The sequence below is a fragment of the Arvicanthis niloticus genome, chromosome 7 (genome assembly GCF_011762505.2).
Source record: "Arvicanthis niloticus isolate mArvNil1 chromosome 7, mArvNil1.pat.X, whole genome shotgun sequence".
NCBI classification, from domain to species: Eukaryota; Metazoa; Chordata; class Mammalia; order Rodentia; family Muridae; genus Arvicanthis; species Arvicanthis niloticus.
In genome coordinates this window covers 13573148-13588580 of record NC_047664.1, presented here as the reverse complement: position 1 = coordinate 13588580, position 15433 = coordinate 13573148, and the positions used below count along the sequence as shown (strand labels likewise).

General features: G+C 43.3%; 1 protein-coding gene across 1 annotated transcript in view; it reads right to left on the bottom strand.

Annotated features, from left to right (window-relative positions):
* Positions 1–15433, bottom strand: part of Sptbn1 (spectrin beta, non-erythrocytic 1) — a 159646-nt gene that overhangs the window by 99709 nt on the left and 44504 nt on the right. The gene's annotated exons all lie outside the window — the stretch shown is intronic.

Genomic DNA, 15433 nt, shown 5'->3' with positions numbered 1-15433 from the left:
GCACGGCCTGTTCTGCCTTGGGTAACACACTGGTCCACGCTTCACCCCTTCACATTTAGATGATAGAACTCTTAAGGTGTCAGAGGCTCCTTTTCAAAGCCCTCAATCTAAGCTCATCATGTCATCTACAGATTATAAAAATGAGGCAAGACACAAGGATACCAAGATACAAAATAAGTTACTGGCATACTGAAGGTTGGAAAGCAGGCCTTCTGGTTCCTGCTGTCTCTTTCACATTCCCAGCACAGTCTGCAAAGTATAGGAAGCTGAGGACAAAGGAAGGGGCAGGCACTTCTCACAGAAATCCATCAGCAAGGTAGGCCCAGGACCTGAAATTCTAGAAAGCTCTTCATAATCCTCTCTCCCATCTACCTTCCAGAATCCATCACCAGCAGAGAACCAACCAACTAAAGCAGCAGAGGACTGACAATCTTTGTGTCCCTTTCTGCTGAACTTGAACTAGCTCAAAGAACTGAGACCTAGACTACCACAGTGTCCTGAGCAGAGCTGAGAACACAGGCCCCTAACAGTCCCTACTATTCAAAGACCCCTTTGATCAATTTTCTATACTGACCTGACCTTGCCTGCATTCTTCTTAGGCAATCCTGAGGGAACTTATTGTCTCTTAAAATACCATCTACTCAGAAAAACATGATTTGATGCCTTTCTATTACTGACAAGGTCTCAAGCAGCAAAGGCTAGCCTAAAGCTCATTGTGTAGTTGAGGATGACACAGAAGTTCTGATCCTCCTGTTCTCAACTCCACGTGATGAGATTACTGGCATGAGCGGTCACTTCCAGTTTGTGATACTGAGGGTCCAGCTTTGGGCATGCCAGGAAAGCACTGATATACACCCCGCCTCCCTGTATGCCTTTATTTAAACTATCTTGTAAAAGCTCCAGTAAAGGATGTGCAGGGATCTGGAACTTGTTTAAACTAGTGGAGACAGGTAAATGATCTCAGCACATGAAGACAGTATGAGGTTCTTCAAAACCCTAACCCAGAACCACCACATGGTACAGAAATCCCATGTCTGGGAAATAATGCAGAGGCTCAAAAGTGACATTTTCACATCCTGCTTATTGCAACACTCAGCAAAGCAGTCAAGAAATGGGAACCAACCCAATAAATCAATGGGAGAACAGATAGAGGAAATCTGCAGGCTGGGAACCTCAGTTCCATCCTCCGAGCCTACATTAAAAAGCAAGCGAAATGCTGGGGCAGATTTGTCGTCCTAGCACTGGGGAGTTGAGCCCAGTAGGCCTCTACCAGCCTAGTTTGTCAAGCTCTAGACCAGTGAGAGACCTTGTCTCAAAACAGAAGGTATGTGCACCTGAAGAATAACCCTGGACTGTCTAGTTTTGTGTGTCAATTTGATGCAGCTGGAGACATCAGAGATAAAGGCACCTCAGTTGAGGAAATGCTTCCATGAAATCCAGCTGTAAGGTATTTTCTCAATTAGTGATCAGTGCGGGAGGGCTCAGTCCACTGTGGGTGGTGCCATCCCTGGGCTGTGGTCCTGGGTTCTATAAGAAAGCACACTGAGCAAGCCAGAGCAAGCAAGCCAGTAAGCAGCACCCCTCCGTGGCCTGTGCATCAGCCTACAGGTTCCAGCCCTGCTGGAGATACTGTGCTTTCTCTCTCCAAAGATGGATTGTGATCTGTGAGTGTAAGCAGAATAAGCCCTTTCCTCCCCAACCTGCTTTTTGGTTATGGTTATGACTCTTCAACTAAGACAAACACCTAGAGTTGATCTCTGTCATGCCATGTGCATGCATACCCATTCCCACACGCGCACCCACAATCATTAACACTCATACACAACAAAATGGAGAATGAGATATACACATGCACTCGAATATTATTCTGCTTTAAAAAATGAAATCCTGTCACAAGCTACCACATGGATGAACCTTAAAGGTATTGTGTTAAGTGCAAAAAGCCAGTCAAAACTAGAAAAATAGGCTCCTACTGGCACCTATGCTATCCAAGGGTCCACTACAGTCTGTGCAGGTCTGAGCCAAGAAGACAGCCATAGTGGTGTTGCACTGCCAATGGGAAATGGCCCATCAAGGCAAACTGACATCCCCTGGAGATGGTCAAGCCACTCTGTAGTCTATGCTCCTGGAGCCCCTTCTGCTTCTGGACAAGGAGCAATTTGCCGCCCTCGTGGATATGTGGCCCAAATTTATGCCCATCCTATAGCCCATTTCTAAAGCCCTGGTAGCTTATCAAAAGTATGTAGATGAGCCTCTAAGAAAGAGATAAAAGATACCCTCATCCAGTTTGATCCAACCCTGCTTGTAGCTGCCCCAGCTTGATACCAAAAACCCTACCAATAAGCCCATCTCAAGAATAAGGGTCCATTCACCTTTGTAATAAAATATCCTGGGATTTTGATGTTAAATAAAAAAAAACCAAACATGTTCCACTTCCATGAAACAGTAGTCCAAGTCCTGGGAACAGACAGGAGGATGGAGGGGGGGCAATGAAGTGACTGTCTAGTTAGTTGTCCCTCAGCTTTACAAGATTAAACCGGTCCAAACATCTGTTACCCAGCAGTGTGTGTGCAGCTAATAGTAATGAAAGGTGCACTTTTGGTTATTAGTCTTTTAAAATAATGAAAAACTTTCAATAAAGACAGAGGGAACACAACGACAGCAGCCCCAGAATCACACGCCCCTCACGTGTTCTCAAAGCTGTCAGCCGATCCCTCCAAACCCTGTTTTCCAACCTTAAGAAGTAAGAAGTGGACTGGGAATCCTGCCAGATCTCATTTTTATAACAAAGGTCTCATAAATGAGTTACTGACTCACACTGTGTGCAGAACTGTGGGGCGACTACCACTCAGCAGTCCCAGTTACTGCAGGGTCTGTGAGCTCTACCATGCCATCCTCCATCCAACTGCTCAAACCTGGACTTCCCAGTCAGTATCTCCAAGACTGATAGCCCAAAGGTGAACAACTGTGACTTAAGATACAATAGTCATCAATCATACTGAGGCAAATGTACATTCATTTAACTCTGTGTGTGTGTGTGTGTGTGTGTGTGTGTGTGTGTGTGTGTGTGTGTGTGTGTGCAGGAATGCTTGCATGCATATGGGATCACCTTGGCTGGTGTTAGGCTAGTTTTCTCCACTGTGTGTTTTGTAACACCCCATCATCAACGTCTCTAAATACTTAAACTTGCCCACCCAGATGCTGTTTGGGATAATTTTTGGGTATTAAAGGCTCAGGAAGCAATGGTCCAACAGTCTTACTGATCCAAAAAAAAAAAAAAAAAAAAAATCATACTTGTAGCTGGCCTATTGAAGATTATGAAAGGATGAGTGGCAAAAATCACTACACAGGCGAGAAGCCTGTAATTCCAAGTGCTTATGACCGGTTACACTCGCTCTTGTTAGTAACACTCTTCGAGGGCCTGCACGTCTGACTCACCAAACATAAAACATTAACAAAAATTTCCATGAGACTTGAGTAAGCATCATAGATTATTTCTTATTTCCTTCCCCTCATGAAGGACAAAGGTTGCTACTGTCACCTACCAACCTGTACTCATAACCACTCCTGAGCAGTTACAGAACTGCTGCAAGACACTGCAGTTCACCTTGGTAACAGAACAATGTCAGCTGGCTAACTCCTTAGGGTATTTCATGACAAAAATCATTGTTTTTTTTTTATTTTTGTCCCCCCCCCCAAATGCTAGCACTTAACCCCCAGGGCCTTGAACATACCAGGTAAACACATCAGCCCTCCACAGCTTACAACTCATTCTGTCGTATCTTTTAAATGTGTGGTATAATGTTTGGGTATTTCAAAATGACAGGTCACTTAGGACCCCTTTACTCCCCTTAAACTGGTTTTGCTTCTGTGCTTGACAGTCAGACACAAAAAGACAAGACAGGTAAAGCGCCAGTTCTCAGCTTACCACCTTCCTCTACAGCACAGGCAATGCGTAGCTCTCCTGAGAAAGGTTTCATAAGCTCAACCATTACTATCTCAGAGCCCGCCTCGTAACTCTCTGAAAGTAAGCAACTGTGGGGAGAGGTACAAGGTCTAACCTCAGGAATTAAGGCCATTTGGAGATGTATGGAATATTAATTCAAAGAAAGGCAATTTACAAGAGGGCTGGAAATGGCAAGTCAAGCATCAGAGGGTTTTGGTTGCCTCTGAGTCTTACAACTGGTAACACATGCTGGTGCACACAAGAGCTCACAGAAAATCTTGGAGTGTGTAAAATGAAGAATAACGCCCCTTTCAAAGACTGCTATTAACACGACTGCATTATTCTACAATATTCTCCATGGCGAGAGTGACCCACAGGTTTTAAGTATGATAAATAACCCTCCTGGAAGCCTGCTCGCATTCCTTTTCTATCATCCTCGGACACCAAGCTACAGCTGTCACCATAAAGAGGTGTGCACACAAGAGCTAAATTACCTCACCAAAGGCCAGCACGTTCCAGCAAGAACTAGCCTGCCTGACTAGGATTTTTCTACACTGATTATGTCCCTCTGTCTCTCTCCCTCCACCCTCACTTATTTGGCTGGGGGTTTGAATGAAAAAAAAAATTTACCAAAAATGTAAAGTATTTTTGTTGTACTTCTTCCTCAAATCATTCTCCCTCAAATTTAGGAGCATGCAAGATCACTCTAAGTATAGCGTGCAGACCTAAAACAGAAGTCCAATCAGAGAAGGCCAAATATGGAGACCATATAGATTTTTTTTCATTAAAAAACCAAAGTCATAGTGCTGATACACACTTGATGCATGTCCCTCATTGGTAGAGAGGCTGTACAAGTCCTGGGCTCAATCCCCAGAACTGCTAGAAAACAAAACGTTTAAAAATTCCAACCCACAAGTCTTCCTCAGTGCTTCTTCCCAGTTCCTGGAATGAGGGCTGAGTCACAAATGCCCTCAGCACCACAGCAAACACGGGCAAAGGTCACCAGTGGCTTTAGGCCATCAGGACATATGACCTTGAAAAGCTTCTGATTTCTCACAGTGACTTCTAATCCTGCCACCTGCATTAAAGTAATATTCTCAGTATGGAACACTCCTTCCTGGAGAGGGAAACAGAGGTCTCTCTTTAAAAGATTTCTTTTCTAGTGCACACCTTTAATCCCAGCACTCAGAGGCAGAAGCAGGTGGTACTTGAGCTCTCAAAATGATCCCACAAAACAGTGTCCCTGTCCTGTAGAAGTTTACCCACTACCTCACAGTAATCGGTAGGGCAGAGATGTCATGTAGAAGCAGAACTCTGAGGCCAGTCTCTCTTAGCATCAGCCCAGAAATGAATAAACCCAGAAAGGCCTGGATGCTTTGGCCATAAGAGAGTTTCCCAAAGGCACCTGCACAGTTAGACAGATGATCTCCAAGTCTGTACAGTTTCTGAAGGCTACATAGTGTATAGACAAATGTAAAGATTAGATATAATCCTAAAACTGTGTGACTAACAGTGAGCAAACCCAAACAGTGGCCCCTGAGGATATATTTGCCCGAATACTCCACAAAATCCTCTTGTGCTAACACCTTGTGTGCTTAGGTGTCTATAAGCAAAGCCAAGGTCCTGGTCCTCTTCTTCCCTTTCTCGTTCCCTCCACGGCCTTTGAAGAGCCAGTCTGAGGGTCTGAACTCAACAGTTTAAGACCTGTTACTGACTGAGGAGAGGAGTGTCTCCAAATATTACTTTAGACTTGAAGGTGGGCTTTCATTTCGTGCCAGGGTGGGAGGGCTCATCTCCAGACACTGCTGCACTCCAGGAGCTGGATCAAGCACTACAGTAGTAAAATCTAAAAGGAACTGTCTCCCTCTGGAGAAGCACAAGTTTCCTAAATGCCTTCCCTCCCTCGGGCCTCTCCTCTCTCTGTCACTCTGGGATAGATCCCAGTGTCTCCAGGACTCAGCAGCAGTTCTCCAGTTAACTCTCAGGGCCTCTGGGTCTCTGGAGGTGGGATCTATTTGAAAACAAAGTCTCTCCTGAGATGAAGCAGCCTTCTAGGATAAGGACTAAGCTCCTTGGCCTTTCTTTCCACTCCTGCTCATGACACCTATTCACTTCTCTGCCTGGAATCCCTCCCACATATTGACACTGCCTCTCCTGAGTGAGCACAGAGCTCCTCTCTCCAGACTCCTCCCTCACGGCCAGCCTCTCCAATGCTAACCACAGTGCCTGTTGGAAAGCAGATACTGAGTATTAGGCCGTTCGTCCCATTCCCTAATAAATGACTAAAGCACTAACATTCTGACTCACAAAGCTTTCAAATAAAGAGGCCAGTTTGCTGTCCTCTGAAATGTAACTGTTAGAACAGGATAGTTTAATGGCATTAATAAAATCTAATTATCTGAGCAACACTAACATTTTAAAAAGAACAGAAAATATCACAGCAGTCCACGAAGTACTGGTAAACACTACCTAATAAATTTGAACTAGGCATACAAGAACAAACACACCCATAAAAAATACACTTATCTAGCAATGAGGTTACTGATGTAAACACTCTTCTTCCTGGTAATATGGTCAAAAATTGTTTCTTTCAAAATAATGAAAGTTACTAACCAAATCATTGTTTACTACTCTGAAATCCCTCATTTAGCTTAGAAAACAAAAAACCATCATCCTCCACTGTAAAACTTAGTTTGAGCATGCCAATGAAGATGGCTTCCTGAGTAGGAGAAGTTAAAAACCACCTCCATGTGGGAATGACTGAAGATTACAGCTGATTAAATGCACAAAGAGAATTGCACACCTGCTAGCACTGGGGTTGGGTTTTAGGTTTCACATTAGTATCAGGTCATCCTCAAGCTCCACCTCCTCTCCCATCCTGTATTTCTCGAGGCAGCCTTGAATACCTCTGCATAATTTACAAGCATCCATGCCAACACTGGCCTTACTTCAGATGTCTGGAGCCAGAGTACAGTTCCATGAGAGGTGTGCTTAGGGACTAGCGGGCCTCGGAATCACATGCCAACCCCCAGCCGAGCAACCAGTTCTGGGCATAGACTTTTGTGTGTTGACAGTAGATAATTATAGAGCTAAGTGATTTGGTGAGCACACTTGTTTTGCCAAACTCAGTAGTACCACAGTTTCAGGATCCATGGAACTGTCACACATACATTCCTGCCTTGAGAACGGAAGTAAAACCTGATCACAGGGCAAAGCTGACTAACTGACATATACTGTTATTACTATGGGCTTAGGAAGTTACTAGGTTGTTTGCTGTTGTTGTTGTCAGCCCCAAGGGAAAGGCTTAATTCATACCATACTTGAAACAACAGTGATAATAGCACTCTGTTCTGATTGTAGTCTGAAGCTACTTGTGGCCAATGGCCTTTGTCTACTGTAGCAAAAGGAGTTACTCTAGGGATCCAGCTACAACACTGCATCCCTGGCATGCTTGGCCCCTATAGTCACCAAATGTCTTTGCCACAGTGGAGAATTCCAAGAGGAAGCCAGAAACTACACTTGTACGAATGAACCATTAAATTCTTAAACTCAAGACAGACAGTGGAGGAGCACATCTTTAACCCTAGCACTTGGGAAGCAGCAGCAGGCAGACCTCTCTCTGTCCATTTCAGGGCTATGGTGAGACCCCATCAACCAATTAAACCTCAAACCTCTGAGATGCTAGTAAAAGCACGTAGAAAAGATAGGTAAAGAGCAGGCAGCCTTTGGGGGAGTGTTCCCTTAGTGAGGCCTCCGTGAGACATTTTCTTTCAGGAAATTTGAAAGGTAAAGAGGCAAGGACTGGGAGGCTGAAAATAAGATGGGAGCCTTAAGGAAGAACAGCAAAGGACTCCAGCAGGAATCTCGTGACCCTCAAGGGTCACGAGCCAGACACTTTTAACATAAAAAGAGGCAGAGGCCAACATGACAACCTATCTGATCCTCAATGTAACCAGCCATGCATGCTTACAGACAAATGCTCCAAGAGCCTCTACTGACCTCACAGTGAGTTTAACTGATCCAAGTGAATGATGGAAGAAAAATTAAACTCCAGAGGCTGCTGTCAAAGTGGCTGTGCTTCTGCTTTCCCTAAAGGTGAGGGGGGGCATTTGTGTTGGTTCGGGCTGCTGAGCAGTGAACGACTGACTGGATCCCTCAGATCACTTGTTACTCAGTTCTCAGTGCTAGAAATGAGGGTCCTAGCTTGGCCAGGATCTTGGTGAAGCCCTGAGGCTCTTCCCTCACAGTTTAATTGCCCCCCACCCCAATTCCACCTATTAACACTATCATATTGGGAACTAGGGTTTCACCTAAGAGGAGGAGGCAGGATACAGATATTCCATACATATCCTTTTTAATCGTGTACATGGAAAATTCTCAGAAGATTTGCATCCAAGTTGCCTTCTGTTTGTTTGTTTGTTTGCGGGGGGGGGGGGGGGGGGGGGGAGTGATGATCTTTTTATAAGATAGGGTCTCATTATGTAGTTCTAACTAGCCTGGGACTCACTATAAAGACCAAACTGGCTCAAACTTGCTGAGTCCTCCTGCCTTGGCCTCTACTGTCAGGGGATTACAGGCATATACAACTTATGTCTGGTTTTCATAGAACTTTGAAAAGAATTCTCTTCACTGAGTAGAGTGGGAAAGGGTCACTGTCCACTTCAAGAATGCTCGGGTTTGTTTCAGTGTGTACATGCAATCATAATGTACAATGTGCACTGCAATTATTGTATAGTGCATTTTAAGGTTAAATTCTCAGATACATTGAATTAACTGTTTGATAGGTATCACAAAAGTTAGGGGACAGTTTTCCCAAGTTATATCCTGGTTAGCAGCTCTGACTAGGAATGAGTCATTCAGTTTGCCAGATGCTCACTGACTGACTGCATTCAGACTTGTATAAGGTACTAACAGGATGATAAGAGAAACACTATCTACTGCCATTGTCTCCAAGAACTGACTCGTCAGCTAAGAAAACATGGATAGAACTACTTTGAGCACACACTTGAAACTAGTAGCCCATGGGACGCACAATACAGATTAACAAAGACCTCAGAGGTTTAGTCAAAGAAAAGTTCAGTGCAAGCTACACAGAAAAACAGCTCTAATTCATGGGACTAAGCCAAGGCTCGAGACGGGGAGAACAGTGGGGTTTCCTAAAGAGTAACAGGGTGATGCAACATGTAACATGCAGTCCAGGGAGGGGCTGAGACCTGACAAAGTTTCCAACATCTCCCTGACGCCAGTCCATCCATCTTAAGATGGCTGTGGAATGGTCTTGTAGGTGACAGAGCAGTTTCACATGGATACTTTAGAAATCTAAGGTGTCTGTGGGAAGTTAAACCTGGGTGGCAAAGTTCTTACCAGACTCTCCCAATGGCATGTATCAGCACCCAACATAACACTCTTTTAGATTTCTGAGAATTTACAGGCTTTCAGCAAAGTAGTCAAATTTAAGAACATAAGACAGTTCTCCTGGGCAGTACTAACGAGAAAGAAATGGACGCCTTTTCCAACCGGAGGGTGAACAGGCCGAGCCCAGGGCCCCAGAAGGCACATCGCCTTTATACAGCGCTGCCATAGTCACTGCTCTGCTCTACAGTCTGTGGTTTGGTCCCTTTCTTTCTCCCTGCTTCCTTTTTTAGACAGGGGTTTTCTTTGCAGCCTTGGTGACCTGCCATTTACTATGGAGCCCACATTGGCTTTCAGTAGTAATCCTCAGACTTCAGCCCTACAAGTGCTGGGATTACAAGCATGCACTGTTGTACATGAACTCACCATGTAGACCAGGCTGGCCTCAAACTCACAGAAATCCACCTGCCTCGGACTCTACGCATGGGGATTAAAGATCCGTGCCACCAAGTATGGCCCCACGGCACCACCACATGTGACTCTACTGTTCATCTGATATGTGGTAAGTGGTTTTGATGCTTTGTTAAATAACACTGTAAAGAACAACCCAAACCAGACCTGGAGTAGCTCTAGTACTGGGTACTTCAGTAGAGGCTTATTTGAAAGGGCTAAAAGTATAATGCTTGTTTCCCTTCTATAATTTAATGATTTTAAAGAGAGGTATCCACTTCTGTTTCTTTTCTATTAAGCAGAAACAGTTAATGGTTATCATAACTTTACCATTTTATAAAATGTTATATCTCTGAGTCAAGAACAAGCATCTACCTGACTGCCTATTCTGCTGCCTAGTGCCATTTAGTGCCATCTCCCTGAGAGCCATCAGCTTTTGCAGAGAACATCTCCACAGGGCTCTGTGTTATATAGTCCAGTCACAGTTCAGTGTCCAGCAGCCTCCCCGCTCCCAACACACCAATCCTTCCAACTAGAATTTGACAAGAGGCAAAAGGGAAGGGATGAGCAAGGAAGCTCAGCAGACAGCAGTCAGGCTTTCTACAATCTGGTGGGCCCTACAGCGGGTAAGCCACTCACAGAAGGAGGCTGAAAAGAAACTTAGTCTACCTTAGTCTCTCTTGTTCTGAGGCCAATCTGTACCTTGTTTCCTTCCACAGATGGCTTATCTTCAGGCAGAACATGCTAATCTCCCTGGTCTACATGCTAACAGAAAGGCCTTCTTTCTCCACACTACAAATCATCTGCCTTGGACACACCAACCACACCTCTAGACAGACCACTGGGTATTTCTGTGAATGCTTTTTTTTTCTGGTTTGTTGTTTTGTCAGTCAGGATTTCTCTGTGTAGCCTTGGTTATCCTAGAACTCAAGCTGGCCTGAAACTCAGAGATCTGCCTGCCTCTGTCTCCTGAGTGCTGAGATTAAAGGCATGCACCATCAGCTACCTGGCTGGCTGGCTTCCCTTTTAATTTGGAGGAAGGATTTGCACACCTGACAGCGTGGTGTGGAGGTCAAAGTAAAACTGTTGTGACTCAATTCTCTCTTTAGACTATGTGGGTCCCAGGGATGAAACTTGAGTTGGGAGAGCCAGTATCTCACCAGTCTTAAAGTGTCTCTTTTACAGGCAATCATTTGTAAGTCTCCAGCTGACCATGGCCTGCTATACAAATATCTGGGCTAAACAGAATTTCAATACCACACCCAATCTTACAGAAATTTGTACTATAAGGAAACTGTGCTATTAAGTCATAAATATAATTTTGCATGGAGGTTTCATTTTTTAAAAAGTTAGACAAGAAGTAAAGTTGAATCTACATTGCACCCAAGTCAGGTGTGAGCCAAATTATGAAGGAGCAGCCACTAACTGAGATACTGTCCTATAGCGGATAGATAGCGCATGGCTTTGTTGAGCCTGCTTTGCATTAGACCAACCTCCCCTCTCCCTGTCTCCCTCCATCCATCTCTCTTTCTCTCCTTTGAGACAGTGTCTTACCACATCAATCTCTGCTGGCCTAAAGCTTGCTAGGTAAACCAGGCTGACCTCAAACTCACAGAAATCTGCCTGCCTGTTTCTTGAGTGCTGGGAGTAAAAGCATGGCCACCACACCTGGCCCCTGCCTGATATTTACAATACTCCCTTTATTCTCCCTAAGACTAGCACATGCTGCTGCTGCTGCTGCTGCGACTTCTTTTTCTATGGCAGGGATGAAGTGAGGGCTCTGACCAGGTTGAGCAATTGTGTTCTCTACTGGCAAACCCAGCTCATGTCTCTTTCAGAGAACATGCGTCTCTATTCTTGGCAACCAGAAATGACTCGACTAAAAATAATCGTGAATTCAGGATTCTTCTCAAAGAATCTAATCAGTAGACACAGACTAAATGTTTAGCTCCCTTGTTTCCTGAATACTTTCTTGTGGGTTGCTAATTCATAGGAATCATGTGAAAAGTATTGACAAATTTATAGTTTAATAATCAAGGCACCTATTGTAATGGACTTTGTATTGCAAACTAGACTATAACTGAAATAACTACTTAACATCTACCTGATTTGTTTTTCTCTAGAAAATTAAATTGAATGGTCACACAGGGGATTCTGATTCAGCCAAGACTTTGCCCATTGTAACTTTACTCAGAAGTGAAGGAAAGAGGACTGCAAGTTCAAGACCAGCCTACACTACATATGAGATCCTGTCTCAAAACCAGCCAGCCAGCCCCATCACACGTATGTGTTGGTGGAAGAACTATTTTGTATGCCACATAGAATGCATTTAAGTTTGATTGAAAATGCTGGGCCTGTCTATGTCAGCACATGAAAATTATGTACATGGCAAGACCTGAGTTTGAGTTTGCCCTGGTAACTGGTCAATTTCTTTAGCCATGTCCATAACTTATCAGAGAATGTTAGTGCCATGGAAACTTTAATGATGAAGATTGATCCTATGTTAAATAACACATTTAAAAAATGTTTTTAAATTTTATTTATTTATTATTTTTTAGAGACAGGATTTCTCTGTGTACCCCTGCCTTGCCTCCTGAGTCCCAGGAGTAAACATGTGGATCACCACAACCTGGTCTGTACAGGCTTTACTCTTTGATATCTTTTTTTTTAAGTACCAAATTTTCTAATTGTAGTATAAAAAAGTCTAAGATTATTTCATAATTTTTTTTCTAATTACAAAAATAATTCAGACTTCAGGAAAAAAATTAAATATAAAAAATTAATTCAAAATATATAGTGACTACTTCAAGTTCTTTCTATACTATTTATGAATTGATAAAGATAATAATTCCATTTACTTTTTTGATAGTCCCAAATTATGCCGTATATTATAAAAGGCTACTACTTTCTCTAATCTGTGTGGATTTTATAGAACACAAGCCGTGATCACACATGCAATTTTGATATTTTGTCTTTTTTTTTTTTTTTCAGAACTGAGGACCGAACCCAGGGCCTTGCGCTTGCTAGGCAAGCGCTCTACCACTGAGCTAAATCCCCAACCCCACAAGCAATTTTGAAAAGAAAGCATTTAACTCTTGAGACTGTGGTCTGGTTGCTTTTTCCTTTTCTTTCTTTTAGTACTGGGATCTGAACACAGAGCCATGCGTATGCTAGGCAAGAATTCGCCCGCAGAAGTATATCTCCAACCCTGACATTTCTTAAAAGATCTAAGTACTGTGTTTTCTTTCAAATGGAATGAATGCTGGTCAAGGGCACTCAGATTACTCAGAGTCATCACATGTCCCAGTGCACTGAGGCAAGCTGGTCAGAGGTAAGGAATGTAGACGTGCCACCGGGGATGCGGGAGGTAACTTACACAAGACATAAATTCCCTCCACACTGTACTGCCTGAGGCCGAACCAGCAAGCCAAAACCCCTTTGCAAATCAACACTACTGAAGAAAAGAATGTTCAAACTCACAAGAGCAGCATCACACCAAAGGGAAAAGTACTATCTACCATGTTCTCTGTTCAAATTTAGACTGATTCTTAACTGTCTCCCATATGTAAAACGAATGTGGACATTTTAAAAATTTAGTAAAAAATGGAAAATGGGATTATTAAGTTTTCATACTAAGACATGTTGAAAGGAAATTTTATTTTTGAGTATATGGCAACACTCAAAATTGTCTATTTACTGACTTAATAATCTAAGTCTTGCTAGACATGTGAGCTTACACCAGTAATCCCAGAATTTGAAGAAGCAAAAGCAGCATAACTGAGATTTTGAGGACAGCATAGGCTGAAGAGTTGAGATTCCTTTTTGCCCAACTTCTTGAGGAGGAGGCTAAAGAGTTATGTTTTCCATCCTGTCAGGGGCTGCAGATCTTGCAGGTGGCAGAGTATCCTTTGCTGTGCTCTCTTGGTCAACAGGGTGATGTGCCAACAATGTGCCCCAGTCAGCACTTACTCCTTCTGTGCCTCTGATTACACATCTACAGTTTACAGACGACAATAGTCCTCCTCGCGCAATTGTCCTGGGATCGGCTACTTTTTGTTTTTACTCTTGTTGAGACAAGTTCTCACTATGTTGCTCAGGCTAGCCTCAAAATCAAAATCTTCCTGCCTCAATCTCCCAAGTGCTGGTAAAAACGTGCCACCCTGCCTGGATTTGATGTGTTTGGAACAGTACCTGGACCACGGGAAACATTAAACTCTTGCTACTGTTACTGTAACCCAATCGAACATTCTGGCACTAGAATCAACATCCTTAGAAAGTTATGACAAGGACCAACACCAAGAACAGCTGGGCTCTTGAATCTGAGTGTGTTGAAAGATGTCTCACAGAGAAAAACAAACAGGAGCTGGGGTAGGGTGGCTCAGTGGATAAAGAGCTTGCATGTGTGACGACTACATGATAAACCAGACAATATGGAGGCCACCCATAAGTCCAGTACTCCAGAAGCAGAGGCAGGAGATTCTTGGAGCAAGCTGGCTACCTAAACTAGCTAGAATTCGTGATGTTTGGGTGGAGTGAGACCCACAATAAATAAAGCAGAGCGTGACTAAGGCAGGGAACAGATAATTAACTTTGGATCTCCACACATTTGTGCAAATGTGTACATGCACATGTTACCTACATACATCCATAACAGGTGCACACACATGTACATGTATTTCACATACACGTGAAAAAAAGAAAAAAAACCCAAGAAACTGCTCGTTTTATTGTGTAAATAAAATGTCCTTAAAATGAGACAACATAGGTTAACCTGGAACTAGAGGCATGAAACTTATGATCAGAGGCCTACCACCAGCAGAACGGTCTTAAGTCTCAAATGAAGATTCATGAAAAAGAAGGTTAAAGTACCAATTGATCCAGCAGCACAGACCACACTCGTGATTTCCAACGGCAGTGGTTCTCAGCCTTCCTAATGCTGTGACCCTTTGATATAGTTCCTCAGGTTGTAGTAACCCCCAACCACAAAATTATTTTCATCGCTAAATTCGTAACTGTAATTTTGTTATTGTTATGAATTGTAATGTAAATATTTGTGGTCTTTGTGACCTCTGTGAAAGGGTCATTTGACCCTCAAAGGGATCGAGGCCCACAGGTTAAGAATCACTGCCTTGGGCCAACCTGGTCATGTCATTTAAGCTCATGAGAAATATTTAAAGCTGAAATCTGCTGTCTCTGTGACCAATAATTTCCCTGTCACTTTAGCCACTTGAGTTAAACATCCTCCTTCCTGAAAACAGATTCTATTATAAAGACAACAGAAAAGTGAACTAGAATTAACAATCAAAAGTGAATGTATCTGCTCATGTCATGACATCATCTACCATAATTAATGACACCAAAAGGAAAAATCATTAACCTGCTTTCTCATTCTGAAACAATTTCCTCTAAAATCTCAAAAGGACGCGCAGAGTACTTTAAATACACTCCATTTTGACACTCGTTTTGTACATATTTGGTACTGCTCAGTTTTCAAAGTGATGGAACCTTTTCCTGACATGCTGCCCCCTGACAAGGGCACTGAAATGTTCCACGTATTCAGCAGCAGCAAGAGCATAAGCAGTCACACAGGAAGGACAATCTACACTAACGGGAATGATCAGTGGTAAGCCTGCTCAGTAACAGCCTTAAACATGGCCTTCCCACAGGACACTGCTGCTTTTCACA